The sequence below is a fragment of the Mixophyes fleayi genome, chromosome 2 (assembly GCF_038048845.1).
Source record: "Mixophyes fleayi isolate aMixFle1 chromosome 2, aMixFle1.hap1, whole genome shotgun sequence".
Lineage (NCBI taxonomy): Eukaryota > Metazoa > Chordata > Amphibia > Anura > Limnodynastidae > Mixophyes > Mixophyes fleayi.
In genome coordinates this window covers 155,186,085-155,209,039 of record NC_134403.1, presented here as the reverse complement: position 1 = coordinate 155,209,039, position 22,955 = coordinate 155,186,085, and the positions used below count along the sequence as shown (strand labels likewise).

General features: G+C 41.7%; 1 protein-coding gene and 1 long non-coding RNA gene across 10 annotated transcripts in view; one reads left to right on the top strand and one right to left on the bottom strand.

Annotated features, from left to right (window-relative positions):
• The window catches only part of DMD (dystrophin), a 1,967,742-nt gene that overhangs the window by 1,098,449 nt on the left and 846,338 nt on the right, over positions 1–22,955 (top strand). The window lies entirely within an intron of this gene.
• Positions 20,485–22,081, bottom strand: LOC142141625 (uncharacterized). Its single transcript, XR_012688697.1, has 3 exons — positions 21,998–22,081; positions 20,930–21,001; positions 20,485–20,521 (listed from the first exon to the last, which is right to left on the bottom strand). It is a non-coding gene; the product is annotated as an uncharacterized LOC142141625 (long non-coding RNA).

The window sequence follows — 22,955 nt, the reverse complement described above, 5'->3', positions numbered from 1 at the left end:
GGCCCTGCTTACTTACATATACATGCTCTATGCTAGCTACTGGCATGCATACATATAGTTTTCCAAGCAAACACTATGCCTACCTATTATAGTCATCACTATCAGTCTGCACTTACACCTGCTCTGTAAGTGGTGCAATGATATGGCTGACATAAGCATACTTACGAGAAATACAGGTCTTGAATTGGTTGCATCTGCGTCGGAACATCCTCAGCACGCCCTTACTATACATTACCTATGTTAGTCCGCCCCTTTCCTCCCCCGTTCCACCCTTCAAGTAGTAGGCAGTCATTTGTGTTCGAACATGAATTGCATGCAATTGTATTCAATGGTGTTATGTTTCTGAGCATGCTGCTTAGCTATTTCACACAAGATACTGCAAGCTCAGGGACTTACATCAGAATATGAGGATTTAAAATGTATTACTAAACCTAATGCCTTTACTCAGGCATATAAATTGTCTGCATTTGCAAAACTTTCCATTGATGCTGTAGCCCTGAACATCAAACAACAGTTAATTACCCATGTATAAATATTGGATTACACCCTAAAAACTGAAGTCTGCTTTCTGCTTCTCAGTTCTCTTACCTGGTTTCCCCACGATTAACATCATCATCAACATTTCTTTATTAACATTATGAGCCTCATTTAGAGCTAGGTACAAAACAAAGGAACAAATTAGCATTTTGGCAACACCGTGTTGCACTGCGGGAGGGTGTGGGAGGGGATTAGAATGTTTCGGCAGATTTAGAATTGGGAGGGGCGTGCCCTATCTGAACTCTAAATTGCCGTGCAAAAATATAGCTGTACAGTATTTTTGTGTTACATGCACAAGTAGCTAGTATTTTCCCTACATGCAAAGAAATGACCCTTACATTGCAACATGATGTGTCCAGCAGCAAATTTGCTCCTTTTCTTGGCTTTGCTTCTATCTCTAGATGCCCTAAAGGTGCACATTTGCACCTTGACAAACTATGTTGCAATGCAGGGGGTAGAGATGCAATTTTTTTGCATGCAGAGATATACTGCCTGCTTTTGTATCTAGCACACTCAAACCTAACACCTTTTTTTAACTGTGATTTAGAGTTGAGTTAAGATGTAAAGCAATCCTGTTTTGTAAATTTATAATATTAATGCTAAAAAAATGTAAACTTAGCATTCAATTTAATGACAAAAAATGTCAGCTTAGCAAACTTATGTTCTATATTAGTAAAATGGGTTTTCATAAAAATTAGCATGGAAATGGAAAGAAGTTCATTTCACCAAACAATGGCAGTTAAACGCATCATTCTCTCAGACATCGGTGGGATTATATATTGTTTACATGTATAGATATGTTTATTTTTGTTTTTTTGCCAAAGGAAAATCTTTAGAGTGGGATGTACAAAAAGTGGTTTTGAATTGATTTTTACAGTATTTCAGAGTGAAAGCTATTCACACAGTCACAGAACCGTAGAGGATAATATGGATTTTATTTTTCCATTTTGTAGAATTTCTTCTGCCAATTTTACAGTGTCAACATAAGCAGGCTGAAATATATTTGTGATACGATGACAGTGCCCAATAGCTCATCTGTATGTTCCAGTCTTCAGTTTGCTTATTTTTAGAGTTTTATGATGAGGTGAAACATTGCAAAATAACCATTATCATCTTAAATTGTAATTGCTGCAGAGTGAGCACATATTGCTGCAAGCTCTCATTTATATATATATATATATATATATATATATATATATATATATATATATATACAGAAAGACGATAATTGTGTTTCATTTAATATTTCTTGCTGTCATACCAAACAGAGCAGTTCAGTCAGTGTGTTTGCATATGGCTGCTTAGGGATTGCAGATAAGAGGTTCTCCTATTCTTCATGTCAAGTGAACATATCTGAGGCTTTCTGCTCTTCTACCTGTCAAGAATGTAAACAAGATTCTGCTGCAGCTGTAGCTGCAGCTTACATATGCCCTGCATAAGCAATATTTTTTAATACATTCTGCTCAATTTATGTGTTTTATTCATATGGTCCAGTTTTTCAAGAAAACACTTCTGACAAAGACATTGCTGATGTCCTATCTCTTCCAATTATTTTTTTCATTTTGGGAATTTCCCATATTGTTTAGGTCTATTTTTGCAATGCTGCTATTTTTTAAAAAATATTATTTCCCATCTTCAATTGCCAAGATTTGTCTTAGGTGATGTCTTGGAACCCTTGTCATTTTGCATCTGTACCCAACATTTACTGTAATACCTGTGCCTTCCCATACCTATCCTCACACTGCATGGTATACCTGTGCCTTCCCATACCTATCCTCACACTGCATGGTATACCTGTGCCTTCCCATACCTATCCTCACACTGCATGGTATACCCGTGCCTTCCCATACCTATCCTCACACTGCATAGTATACCTGTGCCTTCCCATACCTATCCTCATACTGCATGGTATACCTGTGCCTTCCCATACCTATCCTCATACTGCATGGTATACCTGTGCCTTCCCATACCTATCCTCATACTGCATGGTATACCTGTGCCTTCCCATACCTATCCTCACACTGCATGGTATACCTGTGCCTTCCCATACCTATCCTCACACTGCATGGTATACCTGTGCCTTCCCATACCTATCCTCATACTGCATGGTATACCTGTGCCTTCCCATACCTATCCTCACACTGCATGGTATACCTGTGCCTTCCCATACCTATCCTCATACTGCATGGTATACCTGTGCCTTCCCATACCTATCCTCATACTGCATGGTATACCTGTGCCTTCCCATACCTATCCTCATACTGCATGGTATACCTGTGCCTTCCCATACCTATCCTCATACTGCATGGTATACCTGTGCCTTCCCATACCTATCCTCACACTGCATGGTATACCCGTGCCTTCCCATACCTATCCTCACACTGCATGGTATACCTGTGCCTTCCCATACCTATCCTCATACTGCATGGTATACCTGTGCCTTCCCATACCTATCCTCATACTGCATGGTATACCTGTGCCTTCCCATACCTATCCTCACACTGCATGGTATACCTGTGCCTTCCCATACCTATCCTCATACTGCATGGTATACCCGTGCCTTCCCATACCTATCCTCACACTGCATAGTATACCTGTGCCTTCCCATACCTATCCTCATACTGCATGGTATACCTGTGCCTTCCCATACCTATCCTCACACTGCATGGTATACCTGTGCCTTCCCATACCTATCCTCACACTGCATGGTATACCTGTGCCTTCCCATACCTATCCTCATACTGCATGGTATACCTGTGCCTTCCCATACCTATCCTCACACTGCATGGTATACCTGTGCCTTCCCATACCTATCCTCATACTGCATGGTATACCTGTGCCTTCCCATACCTATCCTCATACTGCATGGTATACCTGTGCCTTCCCATACCTATCCTCATACTGCATGGTATACCTGTGCCTTCCCATACCTATCCTCATACTGCATGGTATACCTGTGCCTTCCCATACCTATCCTCACACTGCATGGTATACCCGTGCCTTCCCATACCTATCCTCACACTGCATGGTATACCTGTGCCTTCCCATACCTATCCTCATACTGCATGGTATACCTGTGCCTTCCCATACCTATCCTCATACTGCATGGTATACCTGTGCCTTCCCATACCTATCCTCACACTGCATGGTATACCTGTGCCTTCCCATACCTATCCTCATACTGCATGGTATACCTGTGCCTTCCCATACCTATCCTCACACTGCATGGTATACCTGTGCCTTCCCATACCTATCCTCATACTGCATGGTATACCTGTGCCTTCCCATACCTATCCTCACACTGCATGGTATACCCGTGCCTTCCCATACCTATCCTCATACTGCATGGTATACCTGTGCCTTCCCATACCTATCCTCACACTGCATGGTATACCCGTGCCTTCCCATACCTATCCTCATACTGCATGGTATACCTGTGCCTTCCCATACCTATCCTCATACTGCATGGTATACCTGTGCCTTCCCATACCTATCCTCATACTGCATGGTATACCTGTGCCTTCCCATACCTATCCTCACACTGCATGATATACCTGTGCCTTCCCATACCTATCCTCATACTGCATGGTATACCTGTGCCTTCCCATACCTATCCTCATACTGCATGGTATACCTGTGCCTTCCCATACCTATCCTCATACTGCATGGTATACCTGTGCCTTCCCATACCTATCCTCATACTGCATGGTATACCTGTGCCTTCCCATACCTATCCTCACACTGCATGGTATACCTGTGCCTTCCCATACCTATCCTCATACTGCATGGTATACCTGTGCCTTCCCATACCTATCCTCATACTGCATGGTATACCCGTGCCTTCCCATACCTATCCTCACACTGCATGGTATACCTGTGCCTTCCCATACCTATCCTCATACTGCATGGTATACCTGTGCCTTCCCATACCTATCCTCATACTGCATGGTATACCTGTGCCTTCCCATACCTATCCTCATACTGCATGGTAAACCTGTGCCTTCCCATACCTATCCTCACACTGCATGGTATACCTGTGCCTTCCCATGCCTATCCTCATACTGCATGGTATACCCGTGCCTTCCCATACCTATCCTCACACTGCATGGTATACTTGTGCCTTCCCATACCTATCCTCATACTGCATGGTATAAATGTGCCTTCCTATACCTATCCTCACGCTGCATGGTATACCTGTGCCTTCCCATACCTATCCTCATACTGCATGGTATAAATGTGCCTTCCTATACCTATCCTCACGCTGCATGGTATACCTGTGCCTTCCCATACCTATCCTCATACTGAATGTTATACCTGTGCCTTCCCATACCTATGCTCACACTGCATGGTATACCTGTGCCTTCCCATACCTATTCTCACACTGCATGTGATTGCATTGTGAAGCACTGCACAAATGAGGTCTCCTTTTTTGATCAGGATTGTTGAAATAAGATAAAGTGATGGAATGGACACATTGTTGGGGGTGTTCCTTGCTGTGATCCACATCATGACCTTTGTATTACCTCAGAGACGGCACTCCTTGGGCCTGATTCATTAAGGATCTTAACTTAAGAAAATTCTTATTTAAATCTCCTGAACAAAACCATGTTACAATGCAAGGGGTGCAAATTAGTTTTCTGTTTTGCACATAAGTTAAATACTGACTGTTTTTTCATGTAGCAAACAAATATCAACTTTAAATTTCAGTGTACAAATAAGCTATCAAGTATTTGTGTGCTACATGCAGGGCCGGATTAAGGGAATGGAGGCCCCTGGGCTAAGGGGGCCACCATTCCCCCGTGAGGGCCCCCCCCGTGATCCGAGCTGCTCCCTCCCCCCCTGCGGCAATTACCTCCTTCTCTGGCGCGCTGTATGCTCTTTACTGAGGAGATCTCATGAGAGTGAGACTCACGAGATCTCCTCAGTAAGGAGACTACAGCGCGCCGGAGAAGGACCGCTGTGAAAGTGCTCAGCAGCACTGATCGCGCACTTTCAAGGGCCCCCTGGATGCCATAGGCCCCTGGGCTGTAGCCCAGTTAGCCCTATGGTTAATCCGGCCCTGGCTACATGAAAAAACAAGTCAGTATTTAACTTATGTGCAAAACAGAATACTAATTTGCACCCCTTGCATTGTAACATGGTTTTGTCCAGGAGACTGAAATAAGAAGTTTCTTAAGTTAAGATCCTTAATGAATAAGGCCCCTTGTTCTCATCTTTTACATTTAATGGTACCCATTGTATACCTCTATGTTGTACTTTGATGGAGAGATGCATTTCCAGGCATTTTGCAAACAATTTATGTTATAAAAAGCTTGACACACACAAGATTTCTACAGTCACTGGATCCCCTCACACTCATAGTTAATTAAAGTCATAAATAAGGTTAAATTAGGAAAAGGGTCATTTATTGGAATGATTGACTCTATAGGGGGAGGTAGTTGGGCATTCTTCTAGTTTGTGACGGCGTCTCTTAATACTTCAGAGTGTCTCTTAATTACAGAGAGCGTCTCTTAATAGTGGAGAGTGCCTCTTAATACTGGAAAATGTCTCTTAATACTGAAGAGTGCCTCTTAATACTGGAAAACATCTCTTAAAACTGAGAGTGTAGACTTAGGGCTAGATTTACTAAGCTGCGGGTTTGAAAAAGTGGGTATGTTGCCTATAGCAACCAATCAGATTCAAAGCTTTCATTTATTTAGTACATTCTACAAAATGACAGCTAGAATATGATTGGTTGCTATAGGCAACATCCCCACTTTTTCAAACCCGCAGCTTAGTAAATCTAGCCCTCAAGGTGCGCTTAGGCGGACCAAAGTTGGCACACTGATGCAAAACCAAGCAGTGCTCATATGGTAAATGTTACTTCATAAACAGCCTCAATTATCTATGGTAATATGTTCCCACTTGATTAGAATTACAAAATGGAACCTTTCTTTTAATAGAAATAGAAAAATGTTTATGCAATTATATAATTTCTACACAATTTTGTAATTTCAATTATAATAAATTATATTTAATCCTGAAAATCTCTAATATTATTAGTATTATAATTTAGCTTTATACTATTGTTAGACATCAGTTCCTGACAGCATTTACAATTTCTAATTTGTAATTGGGACTCAAAGTGACTTCTGAACAAAAGTAACAGAACTGAATCACATATTAATTTTTCTGCTTGTCAAGCTGACGTATTGTAGAGAAAATGTTTTTTATAGATTAAAAATGTAGTGTGTGCCAAGCACGCACACTTTAAGTGAAACGTCTTTGCCTTGTCATTGAAATCTATTTTGATTTAGCTTGCATGAAAGAACTATGGTGAAGGAAGGCAACAGAAGGGACAGGATGGCAGGTAATACATGTCTCGGACTATTCAAACAGAGCGCGGGGGAAGTGCATGACATCACTTCCATTACACATTTTCATCTCCACTAAGGCTTTTCCCTAGGTGCCAGCAAAGAAGTTTCACTTCAAACATGAGATTTATCACATAACATGTCATAGACAGAAAGCTGGCTATGTGCATATTCCTGCCCCTAAAGCCTAATACAACAAATCACAGCATATACACCACATGAAGAAACACATACATGACTGTTTTCCACTGCCTTTAAGCGCAAGAGGAGCACTAACAGGAAAGAGGGAGAAGAAGAACAAGGATGGAGAATGCTTTGAGGAACAGATGGGTTTTGAGTGCCCGTTTGAAAGTGCTCAGATTAGGGGACAGACAGATGGAGCGAGGGAGGTCGTTCCAGTGGAGGGGGGCAGCACGGGAGAAGTCTTGAATTCTGGTGTGAGATGAGGTGATCAGTGCGGAAATCAGGTAAATCAATTTAGAGACGGAGCTGATCAGTACTAGAACCATATTTTATGAGGAAAATTAGTCTCGCTGCTGCATTCAAAATAGATTACAGGGAGGAAAGTCTGATTATGGGAGGACCAGTATGGAGGGAATTGCAATAGTCAGTGCTGGAGATAATGAATGCATTAATTAAAGTTTTTGCAGAATTGTGTGTGACACATACGTATTCTGTAAATGTTTCTTATATGTATACAACAGGATTTGGATACAGATTGGTTGTGGAGACAAAGAAGAATTCTGAGTCAAAGATGGCAGTGAGATTGACAGATAGGGTTTATTGTCGTGCTGTCAACAGAAAAAGAGATGTCAGGTACAGAGTTTCTGTTGGATGGTAGGAATATTTTTAGCTCAGTTATTGAAAGATTGAGTTTGAGGTGGCAAGAGGACATCCAGGATAAAATGGCAAAAAGACAGTCAGTAACGCAGGCCAACACAGATGGTGAGAGATCTGGAGAAGATATATAATTTTGGGCATCATATGCATACAGATGATACTGAAATACAAAAGAGCTTATTAGTTGTGTAATTGGTATAATTTGAGCATCTCTACATGATCGCTCAGGACCATTGTGGCCCTTCACAAATCCATTTCTGCCAAAGACTGTGTTATTTTTCTTATGTTAAGTATATATTCCTTATGGTTTTAGTCTTTCAGGCTTTGCTAAAGTCTTAAAGTACTATACATAAAGCTTTGTTAATTTGAGTGCATATTATTGTCTGTCAACCTCTTTTTCTATTTATATCTCTATATAGTCTCCAGAGAGTAATATTTTTCCAGCTGTAGCTTTTGAATAATCAATATGAGAACTGAAGGCAGTTTACCCGAGAGAAGCTGTGCAGTAACTAATAATCATCTGTCCATTGAGATATATTATGAGGAATATTATACTTGGTTTGTAGAGTAAGTAATATTGTTTTCATGGAAAATCATTGCTGAACCTTTTATCTTCATTTGGGAATGTTACTCCCAGCATAAATAATTGGCTAATAATATAATATATGGCTATTGTAAATTAAAGCGTTTACTTTACAATATTTTCAGAAATGTTAAAAAGGCATTAACAGGCTGATTTAATAGCATTAATGATTTCATATTTATGTTGGCTGATAATTATGTTATTGATTAAACTTGTGAGCACACTAGTAAATTATCAGTGGGCCAAATCTTATTTGTCTTTTCTCTTCGCTTGCAGAAGTCTTATAGGGATGTTCAATTAGTGCAAAACTACAATTTTTGCTGCACTTACATCCCATATTTTGTTTATTTATTTAGTACAATATTGTAATAAGCCATGTCAGACTTCACTATGCCTGAATAACCAGTAAGTTAAAATAGCCCACTGATATGGAAAACATACTTTTCATGTAACATACATATTTTAAATTAACATTAATCTATTATATAATTATATTTGGTTAATGGATTTGAAACATAGAGAACCAAAGTACAATTTCCTATGAACTTCTTATTGCGGTCTATTCAGCTTAGGGTCCACCTATGGAGAAGCTGTAGTGGCATTCGAGACTATCCATAATATTGTAGCGGTATACACCAAAAAAGCACTATGTATAAAGACAGTATACAAAGAAAGATTACCGGCTTCTCTGACGGACCATTACAAACCAGGTGATTGAGAATTTATCTTACCACACACACTGTCTGTTTATGGAGGAGGCCGTGCCTATGGGCTACCATTTATAGTGTTCATGTGAAGAGCCCATTACCTATTAGTGCACATTGGTTGCTCTCTATGCTCCGGTTTCATGACTGATGACCACCTTGTATCTGGACGCTTTTTTTCTGTGTACACCAACTCTTTTTGCAGCCGCGGTTGTTTTTGCATTTTTTTTAACATAGTATTGTATTTTAATCATTTACATTTTACCATACAGGGTTTATTTGAATGACTAGAGATCGCTATCTTAAGTTTATATTTTGAATGCTTACTACTGTCAATCATATTAAATACAGTGTTCTACTTACTTGGTATATTGTGGATTGTCTCACTTTGCCCGACAGGAGAACCTTCGTGTATTGTGTTTTTTTTTTTTCTGTACTATTTGACCTCTAGCAGCGCGACCCTTATCCATATATAAAGACAGTACCTAATCCAGTCATATTTGGATCCACATTTATTCTACATTGTGTTTCATCATAGGATATTTTTAAGTTCTCTTATAGCAGCAATCCCGCTTAAGTTATATATATATATATATATATATATATACATACATACATACATACATTTTTAGCATGCATCCGCATCATGTTTCTTAGCTGTTCTTCTATAAATCCTTGCCTCTTTGGAGGGCATGCAAATATTGTTGCCAGTCCGACTCACAGACTCTCAGTATATAATGTGATGGCAGAGGGGGAGAAGAAAAGGGAGGATTTTACAGTGCAGGCAGAGGTCAGAGGGGTGTTCTAAACACTCTCTGCTCACACTATCATGTGTCTTGTGACTGTGGTTGCCATGCTAGTCATATCTAGTCATATGACACTGTGCAGAACTATAAATCATTAATAGCAGCCTGAAAAAACAAGCCAAGGAAAAATGGTAATTACCAAGCTTAGTTTTATAGCTTGTCACAGTGATGAATGGTCAAAAAACACATGTCATTTTTTTCAGGGGATTGCTGCTTTAATATATTGTTTTCAAAATCAGCTTTAAGGACCATACAAGAAAATTTCATGTGAGATAACCTATAAATTAAGCTGGGTACACACTATAGCATTTTACTTGAGATGTGATGTCTGTAATGATTTTACCAATGACTGAAAGTCCTGATGATCATGCAGATTCATGTGTTCACACCTACACAGTTTACCTTCAGATCTGTCATCTTCATCTTTAATAATCATCTGGTGAAACGATCTGTACACACTAAGATATCTGCCTACAATGCTGGTCGTGAGTCTGTATACACTTCCACATTTGCCCAGCATTGTTCCATTGTTGATCGTGATTTTCAGAAAGTTTATAAAACCAAATCAACAGATGTGATGTGTTTTGGTAAGATAAAACATGATCATGGGAGTGTAATCTGTCCAAATTGTCATTTACGTGTGATCTGCATAACAATTGCATCAGTGTGTACCTATAGATATCAGTCAGTACAAGCACAGTTCAACTAATGCCTGTTGAACAAATCCAACTTTTACATTTTTAATTACCACCCCCCCCAAATAAAAACAACACATGTACAATATAGAAACACTGCCAGTCTACACTTTTGTAGTTAATAAACGAGCCCTGTTAGTCACATCAGTGAACCTATATCTGTTTGTTTTTTTCTTCGTAGATTTGCAAAACATGATAGCTTCATTGTAAAGTGTTTGCAAGTGTGTCCAGAATTTAGCTGTATAATGGAGGGCTCTGAGCTGTCAGTAGGCATTAATGGCTTGGGTCCTTATGTTCTAGATCTGCTAGCTTGATGTTTAAATTAACTAGAAGCAAAGTAGACCTAAGGCATTTTTGGACATGTGCAAAGGACGTCACTTTGCTCTGTAATGTGGATCTGTTAAATAGAAAAATGGTGGATGAAATTGGAAAATTACCAAAATGTGCAGTCTGTATACATCATCACCCAGTATCAGTGCACAGTTCTATCTGCTCTACTCCAAACTGTTATTGATATGATCACACTTTACTTTGTTTGTAAATACATGGCAGCATCACTGTTGAGAAGTGGTCCTTCAAAATGCAGAGAGAATTCCTGGTAAATTGAATATGTCAACATAGTTGCATCTGCATACACAAGAGACTCGGCTCAGCAACCTTTTAGGAAAGTATTAAAGGAAAAAAAATTAAAGGAGCCCAGTGACCTAACCCAAAGTAGCACACTATGGGACCGGCCGGGGGGAGAGGGGGGTAGAAATGCCCCCCTGTCTCCCCAGCGAGCCCCTGCACAGAAAACGTAGCTGAGGACACTTTGTACTTTTTCAGGGCTACACTACTGATTGAAATGTGCAAGTAATATCTTGTAGAATGGTCAAAAGGTAAAGTTATACAACGCTGGCATTGCCTACTGTGGGCAGAATTCACTGGGTGACATTCAAGCATGTGATGTCAACATAAACGGGGATAAAGTGTAATTCAAGATTTCAATAATAGTGTCTATAAAAATGCAACCTCTTATTTCAGTTTTTTATTGAAGACACTTTTATAAATGTCCACAAGTGTGTACTAGAAGGTAGAAATGTAGTGTAGTGTAGAAGGGTTACAGGTTTATATTCATCCCACCATTGGAATACCATCTTGTTCTGGAATTTGGTTCAATGGAATCCCGGGCATTGTTTGTGTTTTATTTGAATCTCTGTTTGTTTTAATATCTGGTGTAATAAACAACTTTTGGAATTTTAACATACTGCACTAGATTTTTTCTCTTTTCTTCAATCTTTTTGATGTTTTTATGAGGAAACATTACTTCTGGCTGAAGTTGCACCTTAAAGGGAAAAACTCTTTCGACATTCTCAAATATACCATAGTCAGAGTCTGCTACAAAGAATCTTTTTTGTTAGTGAAATATGAATGGGGCTTTTTGTGTGAGCAAGAGATTTTGAAATTTTGATGTTATGCCATGTGATGAAACGAGATATTAATATCACCTCAACTAGTTTGCACCTCATTTCTCATAAACTGGGGACTATAAAAACATATACATTTTCTAGCCCTCTGGTTCCCCATATTTGTCAGTCATATTTAAAGTTATATATATTGTATTTTTAAGTGATAATATGTCTAGCAGCATGGTTTTCCTACCTGCAGACTAGTCCATTGTTTCAGTCTAATCAAAAGGATTATTGTCCACTATTCTTGTATGAATGCTAATTGCACCAGGGAGTCTCATGTGTTAAGATAGGGAAAAGTTCAACCAATAGATGACTACATTATATTTTTAAATGTAATGTCTCTGGATTGCAACCTTACTTGTTTAAACAACTTGTACTGTATAGCCACAGAACAATACCTATCCCTAGTTATATCAAGAGTGGCTCATCTGCTATCTCTTTGTCTGTAAGTTTACCTGTGAAAAGATAAACACTGTAAAGGACCAATCAGGCAGGTTCTGAAACTCATGAGAAGGTCATTTCTGTCTTTAAAAATGAGCTCCAGAGGACAGCAAGGAGGCATTCACTACCCTGTGATAGCTGAAGTCAGGCTGGCGTTGAGATCCAGATCTCTGCCCTGACAGGAAAGGGACAATCGGTCCCTAGAGTACTGCCTTTGCCCTGATCTACCTCTCCAGGTCTTGGGGAGCTGTGTGTCCGCCCAAAAGTGGAGTGACAGTGACTCAGGATCACTACCTTACTGGTAGCCTTAAAGGAGAGAGGGTGAGAAGCTTGGATGGATAGACAGTAGTCCCTGAGTGTGACTAGGATACTGGTGAGGTGTTTTATAGATTGTATTGTGTATGCCAAACTGTAGTGTTATTTGTTGCAGGTTATTATTTAAATATGCTTATTGCTGTTTGCTGCTACCATAGTGTTAAATAAACCTATTTATTTTATTTTAGCTATTTGTCTGGGTGATTTTGAACTCTGGATAGGTACCAGGTAGGCCAGCTGTGCGGCCTACATATACAAGAATTTACATCGTAAGTTTATTCACATACGGGGGAGGATTATCTTCAGATGTCCCTATTTACAAGATATTTCTGAAGAATTGTATAATCGTCCTAATATCATTCTTTACAAGTATTGTGTTGAAAACAATATCGCACTATTGTTGTATCTTTGTTTTTATGTTTCCCACTGCTGGATTAATTTGAAGAACATTCATTCATCAGTGTAACTTAAGTATATTTATTACTTGACTTTTTTTCACTTGATTCACCAATGTGTTTGTATGGGAGACAAACAGCGCTTAACTTTGACCTTGTTTGGCTTTTCACATTTTTCACGTTTCACAATTGTTGTATAGTTGTTATAGGTTTTAGTTATAGCTGCAGTTGATAGTGGAGCGCTGTTCGAAATTCATTTATAGATTTGGATTTAGCGTATATACTTGTCATGCTTTGCTTAGGCTCCACAACTTTTAAAAGTCTAGCAATACCCCTAAAACCTATGGTTTTACATATTGCCAGTTATATCTGAAGTATATACATCTACAGTCAACTGAATAACAACTGCTGGAGTGGGACTGTTTAGCAGCCAACAAATACTGTACATGTGAATTGCATATCATTTTTGTATGTGTTGAACCCAAGAATGGCTTAATAAGATATCTATTAAAGTATTTAGCAAGAAAGATTAATATGTCAAATTTAACTCAGAAGAAAGGTGATTCCAATCACCTAGTATTTGTATAGACACTGAGTTAGTATCTAAATGTTCTTTCAATCCAACCTATTAAATGTCTCATTCTTCCAAACAGCCCGGCAAGCTGACAGTTGCCTGCAGACGGTGCAGTCAGAGTGATGAAATCAAATTGAAACAATATTCGCAGAATTAGCATTCCCACATTTAGTACAACAGATTCTTAGAGTTAATCGACTGGTTTATCATAACTCATTTACCATAATCTTGTTTTCCACAATTTAATACTGACATACACAGCAGATTGTTAGTGTCCCAAGCACATTATTTTATGAAAATATGAGCTTTGGAAAGGTTGGCAGTCATTTGTATATCATCTCAGATTATGAATTTTCTAGTGTATTTATGCAAACTGATTTTTGTTGATGACCTCCTTACTTTTCTAAAGGTTTTACTACAGAGCGAGAATTTATGACATCTGTAACTATGTCAGCCCTGAATAAAGATTATTCAATCTGTTGTTCTTCCTTTCCTAAGGCATTGGCGCATCAAATTCAGCTATTTTAGATAGATAGATAGATCATTTTTCAATGTGTATGGATTTTTAGAATTTTTACGTAAAACCATTAGTCACAAACTGTAAATAACAAAGGTGAGTACAGTACATCTGGATTAATATATTTATTATTGATATTCAAAGCAGTGTTTTCTATATAGTGTAAGATAAGTCGGGCACCGTACATACACAAAGTCATCAAGAAATCACTATTTTGCTTATTGTGGCTAACCAATGATAAAATTACTGTTTAGCACAGCTCGTAAAAATGGATAAATCATAAATGTAATTTTATTGAATTCAATGGTCAGAACAGTGCATCAGCAAGCCCCAGAGCAAAGGTTGGCCATCTCATTTGCCTTTAAGAATTGACACTTTAAGTGTTGTCATTTCGTAATCCCTGAACCTCCTTGACATTACAGAAACGTGGCTTACCTCCTCTGACACTACATCCCCTGCAACCCTCTCCTTCACGATAGTCTCCCTAAGGCACATTCCCAGACCCATACTGAATCTTCCAAATCATAGCCCCAGAACCCTCCCTTTCTTTCTCTTGATTTGGAGTCCACACAATCCTTATAATTCTCTCCTCTCCACTTCCAGATTGCTGGCATTTATTGCCCCCCCCCCCTTCCCCCACAGACCCAGTTTCCAAATTCCTTGACAACTTGTTGAATCCTACCCTGACCTCTCCCCTTCTGGATTACCTTGTGTAACCGACTGTATCTCTGAAATATCCACATGGATTCCCAAAGCTACTTAATGCTCAACATTTCCAAAACAGAGCTCATCATCATCCCTCCTCCCTGAGTCACAAGTTTCCTAAAATCTCCCTCACCGTCAATAACACCACTTTTTCCTTAGTCTTCTATAATTGCTGCCTTGGTGTCACACTTGACTCCATCTTCTGCTTTATTCCTCCGGTCTCTCTTCGAGTTGTATAGTCTCCACCTTTGAAATATTGCCAGAATACGACCCTTCCTTACTCAAGATGCTACCAAAACTCTTATCCATTCTCTCATCAACTTGTACCTCAACTACTGAAACTTCTTCCTTTCTGGTATTCCCCTCACCCATCTATCCATGCCTCAATTAATTATAAATGCCACAGTAAGGCTGATCTTGTCTCATGATTCCACATGTGCTGCACCATTCCACTACTCTGCAAATGCCTACATTTCCTCCTTTCCTCCTGAATCCAACTCATATTACTCACCCTAACCTACATAGCCCTCAGCACTACCCCTTCATACATCTCAAATCTTATCTAAAAATAATCTTCCTCTCATCCTCTTAGATATACCCTCTTTCCTTCTCCTTGTCTCATCTCTAGTAACCACATCCAACTCCCACCTACAAGACTTCTCCCATGCTTCTACTTACTTATGGAATTCCCTGCCACATTCGATCAGAATATTACACACCCCTCAAATCTTTATACACTATCTGAAAACCCATCTTTTTATTAGAGCTTACCCTATTTTACCTATACTACCGACCCTAATGCACCCTCATAACAGTCCAAATCTCTACTCTGAACCACATTTACTCTTTTTTCAGCTGTCTCCTATTCCAATTAGAATGTATGCTCTCATGAGCAGGACTTTTCCTATACTTCTTTTTCATGTCTGCATTTATTTTGTCTAGCTTGCATTATGTTTATTTGTCTAGCTGTTTTATGTTTGTTTCTCCCACTATCTGTTGCACTGTGGCACCATACAAATCAACTATAATAACAATAATTTTGGCTCTGGTGCCTTGAGAATACAACTCATCTAGAGCTTGCACATCGTCTATGTTCATTGTAAACCTGACACTGCGCAACAGCTCTGCTAAAAAGTATTACCTCTACTTTCAATTATAGACAGCTGAAGCCCCTCCCACATCTTTAGGTCAATGTCCTGATGAGGTGTGATACAGGTCAAAAAGCTGAGCCTACATTGATTTGAGCTGCTGTGATAACACTGTACCCGTGCATCTATCTACTGATCCACACAGTGTATTTCTGCAAAGCAAGTCTGCTCAGATGTCAGTCACTCTCTGTCTGCTATGATAGACAAGCACCTCCTTAACATGACCAACTGCTGCAAAGGAGTGAAGAGAGCATATACATATTTAGCCGAGAGTATAACACTCACGTTATTTCAGGTATTATATTCACGTTGTTTGAAATATACTGTATTATTGTAAAATAGTGGCTTTATTAACTGTTAAAGATCTGTCCACAGTAAAAGGAAAATGTTATATTATAAATATATATATATATATATATATATATATATATATATATATTTATTTATATAGTCTATTTTCTAATGATCTCTTCACAACTGTCCAAATTTTCACTTATTTTGATCAATGTCTGCAGCGACCTGGCTGGCTAAAATTAGTGATAGAGTAGCTGCAAAAATACATGATAGTTTACTAAAAGATACAATCAGCATTTCTGAAATAATTGTCTTTTAATCCAATTCCATAACCATGATTGTTACCCTCCTTCCGACCGCGGAAGGAGGGTAACAAAAAGAAGGTGGCCTCCGGGCGGCTTCGTTAGACCACCGGCCTACCGGGAAGCTTCCCGGTAAGAGTAATGGCCAATCCACCCCTGTTCCTAGGTGAGTCACTGGGACACCTGCCTAGCAGGCGTGTATTCCCCATGTGTACCTAAGACATGTATCAAGGAGGTGCAATAACGTACCTCCACTATCAAATGCACACTCCTTGGAACACATTATCCTGAAGTACACTGATGCACTTTCTGTATAACAAGAATTTTGGTTCCATATTTTCATGGAAATGACGATTTGCATCGTTTCCAGATCTGATTTTGTTGCAAAGAATCAAGTTGTGTTTTGCATCACCTTGGAACCGCAAATATCGTATTTCTAAAAATCCCAACTGCTCACTTCTAATATATATATATATATATATATATATATATATATATATATGTATATATATATATATGTGTGTGTATATATATAGTGGTCAGAGTGTTTGTGTGGGGGGATGGGGGTATATGGTGTTCCACTTGTCTAACTGTACAGCTATAAAATTTCATTCACTTGCATTTTGCATGTTGCCACTTATAAATTATATATATATATCCCCTACTATAATTGATAGGGATAATAGAGATCCCAGGAGTGAGTTATTTTACAAGAATTCATAATAATTTAGAGTAGGGATATATGTTTTCTAAATCACACTCGTTTTCCTTGCCAATGCTAAAGTGATGAAACCAGAACTAATTATAAGAGATGACATCAGAACTCACTCTTACTACAGATGTAATTTACCGTAGTTTTACATATATTAACTTGCGTGTTATATATGCTGCAATGAATATATTTTTATCATTAATGCAAAACTGCAGGGAGGAAGATGTAAGGCAACATATGAGCCATATTTATAGTTAGATTCTGGTATCCTTCTCCCCTGTTGTGATATATCAGCTCTGCCAAACAAATTTGCTCTACTAGTTTTGAAGATGAGGGACTCCCCGTGTGAGATTTGCCTCAGCTGCTGGTATTAAACTCATATGATATACAAAATCAGTCTTATTTACCATACTTTGTATTTTATTTTGTCTGATGATCTGTGCTGTGATTTCTCCCTATGGTGAGCTTTTTTGTTATTTTCAAAGCTTAGTAATGCTACCTGGCTGCACAATGCATTTTTTTACTTATCTGATCGACCATTGTTATTTTCCAACCAGTGAAACTGTTGCATTATTATGTTTACATTTTGTAAGATTTCATAGCCTGTTTTTTAATAGAATGTTAGGTTTCTTTTGTATATGTTTTAGCTTTATTATTTTACTACATACATTTTGTAAACACTATTTCCGTTGGACCCATTATGTTATTTATAATTAAAATGAACACATGGGGACTGATGTAGAGTTGGATGCAATTTATACTGAAATTGTAAGTGTAAACTACATCCCGTAACTTCCACAGGATTCCAAGCAGCATGGATCTTTAGTTTTCTAGTTAAGACCTGCTCCCATAAAATTACATTTTTAAGTCTAAAGAATGTAGCATTATCAATTAAAGTTAAATATATAGGTTTTAGTTGTAAACACTGCTCAGTATTGTACATTTCAAACGGTGTTCAACAAATGGCTCCTAATAGTCTAAGTTTATTGTTGTGTATTTCCTGTCTTGCTTTACTTACATTTCTCCTTGAATTTCAAGGTCACCAATTTCATGCAAAGCGAGCTTGTAATGTGGTGAATGTGATTAACTCATAATTCATTTTTCCTGGCAGCCTTCATGCAGTGCTCAAAAAGCTAATGGTAATAGCTTAATTTCTTGCAATATAAATATAGATGGGTTGTCTTTTCTTAAAAAATGGTTTTAATATGTATTCAATTTTACTTTTTTCCACCTTCTGTAATGGCACAATGTTATTTTATTTCGCTCATTGGCAATAATGCCTGATTTGTTCTTGATGAATATAAAGGTGAGAAAAATAAAAGCAAAATTGATTCATTTCCGAGTTTTAGGCTGACTTGTATAATGAATAGCTAGTAGTTTAAGCACTCAGATCCCTCTTCTATTTCTGTTCAGTACAATAGAACTTGGCTGGTAGTCACTACTATGTTTACTTTGTTGCAACAGTGTCATGCTCTTTGCCATATTGTTAAGCCTTAGTGCTCCACAGAAGCTGGAGTTTTTAAGTTTTTTTAACCATAAAGCTGCCAAAAAAAAATAACCATTTCTTTTTTAATCTTATAAATTGGAGAATATACATTTTAAAAAGACATTGAGTGAGTGTCTCCTTTTAATATTGGTTGATTTATCAAATTAAAATTGGAATAGAAATCCTTCAAGCAGGTCTGAATTAAGGGGAAGTCTAACGAAAACCACAGTTTATAGTGACACAGTTTAAGAGGGACTGAAATTATTTGTAAACTTCAGACACCTTAACAAATTTTGCAAAGAGAAGAGGAGAGCTATAGTGTTTGTCTATAAGTAAAGTGTTTTTTCAGTATTGAGCCACATAAGCCATCCGATCAGCTTTATGAAGACATTGCACCGAGTGTGTAGTTTTGATTTAATCATCTCATGGGTGTCAGCCCTAGGCAGAGGGTGAACTTCTGTGGAATGGTAAGGGTCCAGAACATGAGACTTCACTGTTTTGTTAGTTGCAAGAAAGGGAGCTCATCTATAACACATCTATAACACATCTCTGTGAATATCTTCTCAAAAAGATAATATGATGACAGGGAATTGCTATGATAGTGCAGGTGGAATTCTGCTATATGGACTTTGTGAAATCTACTTTAATGATAATGGGGTAATTTATATAAAGAGCCAACTCATTTTTGGCACGTGCAACTGATTTTTACAGAGTTTGACTGATGCAGTTAGTAACTTTAGGGCTATTAAGACATTTAATAAAAGATGCATTTCATTCTCATCTTTATCATGATCACTTGTCAGGTTGTTTATTTTGTTTCTTGCTTATTGGAATGAATAGCTTTCCATAAACTCATAATACTTTAAACACAATAAAGCAGTGGTTCCCAAACTTTTGCAGTTTGCGGCACCCTTAGAGTCTCCAAATTTTTTCAAGGCACCCCTCCAAAATAATTATTGAGCAGTCCTGTTTTAGAAGTAGTTGGGTCAAAAAAATGTAATAAGTATTTAGGTCAGGACAGAAATACTTATTTAGTTGCAAAAATGCCCCCTCTGCATCCAGAGACTCTGCCCTCAGGCACTCTGCCCCCTCTGCATCCAGACACACTGCCCCCTCTGCATCCAGACACACTGCCCTCTCTCACACTGCCCCCTCTGCCCTCTGTCACGCTGTCCCCCCTCCTCTGCCCTCTGTCACGCTGTCCCCCTCCTCTGCCCTGTGTCCCCCTCCTCTGCCCCTCTCACGCTGTGTCCCCCTCCTCTGCCCCTCTCACGCTGTGTCCCCCTCCTCTGCCCCTCTCACGCTGTGTCCCCCTCCACTGCCCCTCTCACGCTGTGTCCCCCTCCACTGCCCCTCTCATGCTGTGTCCCCCTCCACTGCCCCTCTCATACTGTGTCCCCCTCCACTGCCCCTGTCACGATGTCCCCCCTCCACTGCCCCTCTCACGATGTCCCCCTCCTCTGCCACGCTGTCCCCCTCCTCTGCCCCTCTTTCTGCCCCGCTGTCTGCCCGCTGTCACACTCCACTGCCCCTCTGTCTGCCCCTCTGTCTGCCTGCTGTCACACTCCTCTGTCTGCCCCTCTGTCTGGCCGCTGTCACACTCCTCTGTCTGCCCCTCTGTCTGCCCGCTGTCACACTCCTCTGTCTGCCCGCTGTCACACTCCTTTGTCTGCTCCTCTGTCTGCCCGCTGTCACGTTCCTCTGTCTGCCCCTCTGTCTGCCCGCTGTCACACTCCTCTGTCTGCCCCTCTGTCTGCCCGCTGTCATACTCCTCTGTCTGCCCCTCTGTCTGCCCGCTGTCACACTCCTTTGTCTGCCCCTCTGTCTGCCCGCTGTCACACTCCTCTGTCTGCCCCTCTGTCTGCCCGCTGTCACGCTCCTCTGTCTGCCCCTCTATCTGCCCCTCTGTCTGCCCGCTGTCACACTCCTCTGTCTGCCCCTCTGTCTGCCCGCTGTCACACTCCTCTGTCTGCCCCTCTGTCTGCCTGCTGTCACACTCCTCTGTCTGCCCCTCTGTCTGCCCGCTGTCACACACCTCTGTCTGCCCCTCTGTCTGCCCGCTGTCACACACCTCTGTCTGCCCGCTGTCACACTCCTCTGTCTGCCCGCTGTCACACACCTCTGTCTGCCCGCTGTCACACTCCTCTGTCTGCCCCTCTGTCTGCCCGCTGTCACACACCTCTGTCTGCCCCTCTGTCTGCCCGCTGTCACACTCCTCTGTCTGCCCCTCTGTCTGCCCGCTGTCACACACCTCTGTCTGCCCGCTGTCACGCTCCTCTGTCTGCCCCTCTGTCTGCCCGCTGTCACACACCTCTGTCTGCCCGCTGTCACACTCCTCTGTCTGCCCCTCTGTCTGCCCGCTGTCACACACCTCTGTCTGCCCGCTGTCATACTCCTCTGCCTGCCCCTCTGTCTGCTCGCTGTCACACTCCTCTGTCTGCCCCTCTGTCTGCCCGCTGTCACACTCTTCTGTCTGCCCCTCTGTCTGCCCGCTGTCACACTCCTCTGTCTGCCCCTCTGTCTGCCCGCTGTCACGCTCCTCTGTCTGCCCCTCTGTCTGCCCGCTGTCACACACCTCTGTCTGCCCACTGTCACACTCCTCTGTCTGCCCCTCTGTCTGCCCGCTGTCACACACCTCTGTCTGCCCGCTGTCACACTCCTCTGTCTGCCCCTCTGTCTGCCCGCTGTCACACACCTCTGTCTGCCCGCTGTCACACTCCTCTGTCTGCCCCTCTGTCTGCCCGCTATCACACACCTCTGTCTGCCCGCTGTCACGCTCCTCTGTCTGCCCCTCTGTCTGCCCGCTGTCACACACCTCTGTCTGCCCGCTGTCACACTCCTCTGTCTGCCCCTCTGTCTGCCCGCTGTCACACACCTCTGTCTGCCCGCTGTCATACTCCTCTGTCTGCCCCTCTGTCTGCTCGCTGTCACACTCCTCTGTCTGCCCCTCTGTCTGCCCGCTGTCACACTCTTCTGTCTGCCCCTCTGTCTGCCCGCTGTCACACTCCTCTGTCTGCCCCTCTGTCTGCCCGCTGTCACGCTCCTCTGTCTGCCCCTCTGTCTGCCCGCTGTCACACACCTCTGTCTGCCCACTGTCACACTCCTCTGTCTGCCCCTCTGTCTGCCCGCTGTCACACACCTCTGTCTGCCCGCTGTCACACTCCTCTGTCTGCCCGCTGTCACACTCCTCTGTCTGCTCGCTGTCACACTCCTCTGTCTGCCCCTCTGTCTGCTCGCTGTCACACTCTTATTTAGTTGCAAAAATGCCCCCTCTGCATCCAGAGACTCTGCCCTCAGGCACTCTGCCCCCTCTGCATCCAGACACACTGCCCCCTCTGCATCCAGACACACTGCCCTCTCTCACACTGCCCCCTCTGCCCTCTGTCACGCTGTCCCCCCTCCTCTGCCCTCTGTCACGCTGTCCCCCTCCTCTGCCCTGTGTCCCCCTCCTCTGCCCCTCTCACGCTGTGTCCCCCTCCTCTGCCCCTCTCACGCTGTGTCCCCCTCCTCTGCCCCTCTCACGCTGTGTCCCCCTCCACTGCCCCTCTCACGCTGTGTCCCCCTCCACTGCCCCTCTCATGCTGTGTCCCCCTCCACTGCCCCTCTCATACTGTGTCCCCCTCCACTGCCCCTGTCACGATGTCCCCCCTCCACTGCCCCTCTCACGATGTCCCCCTCCTCTGCCACGCTGTCCCCCTCCTCTGCCCCTCTTTCTGCCCCGCTGTCTGCCCGCTGTCACACTCCACTGCCCCTCTGTTTGCCCCTCTGTCTGCCTGCTGTCACACTCCTCTGTCTGCCCCTCTGTCTGGCCGCTGTCACACTCCTCTGTCTGCCCCTCTGTCTGCCCGCTGTCACACTCCTCTGTCTGCCCGCTGTCACACTCCTCTGTCTGCCCCTCTGTCTGCCCGCTGTCACGCTCCTCTGTCTGCCCCTCTGTCTGCCCGCTGTCACACACCTCTGTCTGCCCACTGTCACACTCCTCTGTCTGCCCCTCTGTCTGCCCGCTGTCACACACCTCTGTCTGCCCGCTGTCACACACCTCTGTCTGCCCGCTGTCACACTCCTCTGTCTGCCCCTCTGTCTGCCCGCTGTCACAC